Here is a 6,090-nt window from a genome sequence, read left to right on the forward strand (position 1 = left end):
GAAAGCACAAGTCGAAGGCGCACATCCCAACCCCGGCGAAACACTAGACACCTTTAGAATTGGTCGAAGTATACTGCGCGGTAGACAACATGGACAACAAGAAGACGGGGACAAGCGCAGACTATCAACTGAAGGTTTATTTTTTCACATGCTACACATATAAGAATGAAACATAAAAAAAGATAAAATAAAGCTGTTAACAAACAAAGAAAACCATAATTTGTACACTCGATGCACGAGGCAGAACGTAGACTCATTGGCCATGCGGGCCATTTGCCAGGAACTGAAGCAATGTACGCAATCGCAATGAGAGATTCTTGGCTCAGCATGTGAGCAGGTGCGGCTGCCACGTGCAGTTCTAAAGCGCAGTAGTGATGCATAATCACAAAGATGAGCGTACCCGTGTAATCATTGAAGCTGGGAAAATGGCGCGGGAACCTGACAACTGCGTTAGCAAACCGTCGGTTGCTCTCCTAGATAAAGAGCTTCAGTTCCTGGCAAATGGCGCGCATGGCCAATGAGTCTACTTTCTGCCTCGTGCATCGAGTGTGCAAATCATGGTTTTCTTTGTTTCTTAACAGCTTTCTTTTATCTTTTTTTTTGTTTCATTCTTATATGTGTAGCATATGTGAAAAAATAAACCTTTAGTTGATAGTCTGCACTTGTCCCCGTCTTCTTGTGCGTGCTTGTGCACCGCGCAGTATACTTCGATCATGAATCACCAACTGGCCCAATCTTCCACTTTGTTTAGAATTGGGGACCCAAGAAATTTGCGAGCCACCAGGACGCATGCGCAGAACGCAAGCCACTCTCGGACTGTTGCTCTCGCGTTGTCCCAAGACCCTGCAGCTCCTTCCTTTGGGCGGCAAACAAAACCGCAGAGCGCGCGACCTCAAGAGAAGAAAATAAAGACGGCGCTTGGCAGTGGCACGTGAAGCCACGGCTCACGTTCTCTGCGGGCGTCGATTCTGGTCACTAAGATAAAACTTCATTTGGCTCTAGTTGGTGCATAATCCCGAGGCTAAAATTACAGCGCAAACGCACTTCTTTGTCCATCTTACTTCTTCTTTACTTTTATGCCCCTGCACCCATCTGAATATGATTTCATGTCTTCGCGTATCTAATACACTATCATCCTTATTACACGTTTGGTTTAGAGCTATTGTTGTGTGCGCATATGCGGTAAGTTTGCCTTGGGCTTATATATGCATTGGCATATGAAAGAATAAAGCAGTTGCTAGTCAGATCATGCGTCGTACGTTTCTTTTCTTCGCGGGTGTCTTGTGCGTTCGCGCTGTAATTTGGCCTCGGGATTTTGGTCGCGGTGTAGAATATATAGTGTGATTCTGGTTCAGCCGTCTCGTTTTTCCCCTCGCGTGACATGAGCCTACAAGTGCTAAGTCGTTCCCACTAGCTCGCGCCATGAGCCACGGGACGCTCTTCTTTTTAGGGGCGAAGCTCCTTATGCCGTGAGTCTGTCCATCCGCCGTTTGTTTGTAGCGTTGTAGTAGCCACCTCTAGTTCGTGAGAAGCGCGCGTTCTGGTATGCAGTAGAAGAAGAAGACGACGTTGACGAGTGAGAGACTCGTTTGCGTGTTCGCCTGTGTGTCGTTCTTTCTTCTTTACTACGTCTCGTGTTTTCAACGACACCCGAAAGACAACATTTCAAAAGTAACGCGCCATGACGCTCCCTCTTGGCACGCTTTCTCTTTAGCTCGGAGTCGCCAGATGGAAGACAAGGCTGCGGAACGGAGGGCACGGAAGGCGGCGGCAGCGCGCGCTCGCAGACAGAATCGTGAGTGAGAGCCCGCGAGGCGCAAGCTGCACGTCGACGGCGCGAAGCAGATTCCGCCGTTCGAGCCCGCGAAGCCGAAGCTACTCGACAAGCTCGACAAGCTGCACGGCTGCGGCGAGAAGACCCCGCCGTTCGAACCCGCGGTGCCGAAGCTGCTCGACAAGCTGCACGACTGCGGCGCGAAGACCACGCCGTTCGAGCCCGCGAGGCCGAAGCTGCTCGACAAGCTGCACGGCTGCGGCTGCAATTGTACAGAGACTATTGAACATCTCTTGTGCCACTGTGCCCAATTTGATGAAGATCGCCGGACTCTCCAGTGTGCCTTGAATAGACTGGATGACCGGCCCTTTAATGAAGCAAAGATCTTAGGAGCCTGGTCGCGTAGCATATCAGCCCAGAAAGCCACACGAGCCCTCCTGCGGTACTTGAAAAGAACCCTATTGAGCGACCGCCTGTGAAACTCGGCACTGTGTGTGTGATGTGACATGTGTCTATCCTCCTTCTCTCTCGCTCTCTCTTTTTTATTCCTCTTTTCCCCCTCCCCAATGTGTAGGGTAGCAAACTGGACGCATAGTCTAGTTAACCTCCCTGCTTTTTCTACATTCCTTCTCTCTCTCTCTGCGGCGCGAAGACCCCGCCGTTCGAGCCCGCGAGGCCGAAGCCGCACGGCTGCGGCGCGAATCGGATCTTCAAAATGTGAAGGACCGTGAAGCGGCGAGAAAGCGCGCGTACCGGCAGGCAGAGCCCGAGGCTGTGCGAGCACGTGAAGTGGCTGTAAAACGCATCAGGCGGGCTCTGCCCGAAGGCGCCGACGCGCGCTTCCAGCGGGACTTCCTTGATAACAGTTTCGGCCATAGTTGCGGTGTGTGCGACAGATTGTGGTTCTCAAACAATCTAGTCACAATATCTTCCATCAAGAAGGACCACGCTCGCGCCAATGCCATCGCCGTGCTGCAGCGCGAGTTCGCTTCGTCCCACTCAACATCATTCACCACGTGGATATGCTGTGATTTTTTTCCCTGGCCTGACTAGCCACGAGTGGCGTGGCGCTACAACCCCAAAATGGAAAACTAGCGTGGGTCGCCAGCGATACGACGCAAACACAGCGCAGGCAACGATGCAGCGTGGCCCGCAGTCTGGCATAATTCTAATTTCGCCGCATTTGGCGTCTCCTGCGTTTCTCCCAACGCCGCGTGCGTTTGTATTGTGCCGTTAGTATCCTGGAGAACGAATGAGGCATGGCGTAATTGTCTAAGGCAGGAAGCTGCGGAGCGAGAAGCCCCGGCCGGTCGAGCGCGTCGGAATTTTTTCTTCTGAATTATTTTTATTTCTAGGTTTATTTATATATACATACATATACATATCCGGCACATGACGGCGACGGTGGTTTTCAGCGAAAAATAGAAGTAAAGGGTCTATTGTGCCTGTACGTGTATGAATGATGGGCTGTAAACGAATATTTCAGTGCAAAATGAGCCCTAGAAGTCACCGGCTATAAACCCCGCCCAACGCCTGCGACCGCCATTTGCCATGGTGGGTGCGACGTCATGTGCTGCGTGGGGCGGAGCCGTCGTTTTCTACCAAAGTTTCAGCCGCTGTGAATTGTTCAGTTTCAATGCCTAGCTAAAGAAAGCTGAAACAGCTCCATTGCACGCGCAGCTGACCACGGAACAAAATCGTTCGCCGGAATGCGGGCGCTCGCAAAGCAAGCAGCTTGTGACGTCACGGCTCGCGAGCGCGCCAGTGCTGCCCAACTCTCAGGCCACTCGCGTGTTTGTAAGATATTCAATTACAAATTAAGTGCCCGACTAAATGCGCTTAAATTTCGCCAGCTTGTCTATGAGCGCGCAAGGATTGAACCACATAACACAGATTAATATCGGAAATTGCGGTGCCCCTAAAGAGCCATTGATTCTTTCTCTGGGCTTTCAGGAGCGAGGAAAGCGAAACCGTCGACAAAGCTGTCGTGCTGGCGAAAGAACGAAATGCCAGTCGGGACCCGTTTCCATGAAAAGAGTACACGGAATGGTTGCGATCGGTATGCACTAATTTGCATCGGTGACAAGAGCACGACAGCGTGAGGCGAGAGAAAAGAAAGAGGACGCAAAGGGAAGGGCGCGGGGCCTCCTGCCACAAGTTTCGGGATCTACTCTGCTCTCCTCTGGAATGCACAGGCAGCGTACTTTTTGTCGATGCAGTCAACTGTCACTCAACTGTCAGCTTATCCTGATTTGCCGCTGATCTCATCTTTTCTTTTTTTTATTTGGCGTATGGGTCCTAGCACTGATTTTTCTTTTTTCACTGTCGTCGATTTACGTGCGGTGTTTCAATGTGCGATTTATGTGCGGTGTCTCAATGATGACCAGAGAAATTATCAAGAGGCATTATAAATTGCCTTTCGGACATTTTCTTTGATGTTATGGTGGTGTTGTTTGATATGTGTCTTCTTTTACATATGTGTCTCGTGTGTTTATCTCTTGTGTTGTATGCTCGATCCACTCAACAGCTGAGGAGTAGCCGGTGCCTTATTTGTGCGCCAACATCTACTTTTACATCATATCAATAAAAAAGAAAAGAAAGGCAAGCCCTGTTCCAAAAACGCTGGCTTGAGCTAGCAGCATTCCTCAAGAAGCACAAGAGTGCCCTCACTGTCTCGTGGGCCGTCAAGAGATGGGACCGCCGTTCAAGCCGCACCTGCATGGAAAGTGGTCGTTCGTCCAGTCGTCGCTGCGCGTTGGAAAGTACTTGTCTCTCCGAGGAAAATCGAGGAGAATGGCACAGCAAGTGGTCGATGTTTTCTTCAGCGCCGGCAAACATCGCATGCCGCGCTGTAAGTCATTCTAATTGACGTTGTATATGCCTTCGAGAAGGCAACTCCCAATCAATGGTGACAGAGAAGTGAAGCATCGCGTCGATGAAGGCCGGACGGAGGTCGGCGTTGCAGTGAAGGGTTTAATTGATGCAGTCTTATATACTTCATGTTTACAGCGTTCCCCTGCGTCAGTGTGAGACTGCGGGCCAGTTGTCGAATCTGCCTTGGAGCATCTGTCATGGAAAGCGGAATCGGAATGATGTCTTGATGTGATGCGCGAGCAGCGTTATCTGCGGAATCATTGCCACTAACACCGCAATTGCCAGGTAGCCACAAGAGAGGGAAGAAGCGTGCGTAGGAGTGGGCCGAACCGAGGATCGCTATCAAGAGCAACGCTTTCTTACCGTCCATAGTTTATTGCTGAAACAAGAATACCCGAAGCGAAAACCAGCAGCACCGTTTACTGCGAGTGAGTGGCTTGCACAAGGCAGCAGGACAAGATGATAGATGCGGAGCAGGCAGCCTGCACTTCGAGGGTGCCGCCACTTTTTCTACGCTAAACAAACTTTACGAGCGTTAGCGTCTACCGGCTAAATACCAGAAATAGAGCTTTCTGTGCTGGTTTACCGTGGGGTGAGTGCGGAAAATTCCTTGCCGTCGTGGACGCCACGCAGCTTTTTAAAGCATTTTTAGCCGAGCGATTTGCTTATTGCGTGCGGTAATGTGATAATATGATCAGAGTGGCTAATGGAGGTTTTGCAGACCGAAAAAGCTGCGTGCCGACTACGATGGTACTGTATTACGGTACGGTAAATCGGCGCTGATAAAACAACCTATAATGGCAGAGGCAGGCTACGCGCGAGAGTATCATAAGGGTTTTTCGCGCGCACTGTATGGGCCCGCTACGTTTTAGCGCTTAGCGTGGGGCCACATACGCTATACACAACTTTCTATTGTAGAATACGCAGAATTCACGATTGCCGCTTGTGCTTTTCTATAATGTGTCATCGCAAGTGGCTATATGGCACATGGTATACTGCTTGAGCGGGGAAAATGACCAAACATAGGGCGGTGCGCAAGCAACGACCGCTAAATCAGTGGCGTCGAATTCGTTGAAGCGGAACAACTAGGCAACGTTTTTTTTTTTTTTTTTTATCGTTAAACAATCGCAATAATACAAGAGGCTCCGAAGTTTTACACCCTCAATAGTGCTCTGCAGCGCCCTTTGGTAGCGCGATTTGTTAACACCTCTTGGTAACACCCTTGGTAACACCCTTGGTAACACCCTTTGTAACACCCTTGGCAACACCATTGGTCACACAATTTTGAAACCCTTTAACAAACAGCCTCAAGCGCTAACTATGCAAACGATGAGAAGAGGCGTCGTTTGAAGGTTTGCGATCTCCTGACTCCTTGATATGCGCCGCTGAAATTGCTGGAACGAGAATTTGACAAGAAATAATATGAAAGTTCTTTTGTGGCA

Source organism: Rhipicephalus sanguineus, chromosome 6 (assembly GCF_013339695.2).
Source record: "Rhipicephalus sanguineus isolate Rsan-2018 chromosome 6, BIME_Rsan_1.4, whole genome shotgun sequence".
Taxonomy (NCBI): domain Eukaryota; kingdom Metazoa; phylum Arthropoda; class Arachnida; order Ixodida; family Ixodidae; genus Rhipicephalus; species Rhipicephalus sanguineus.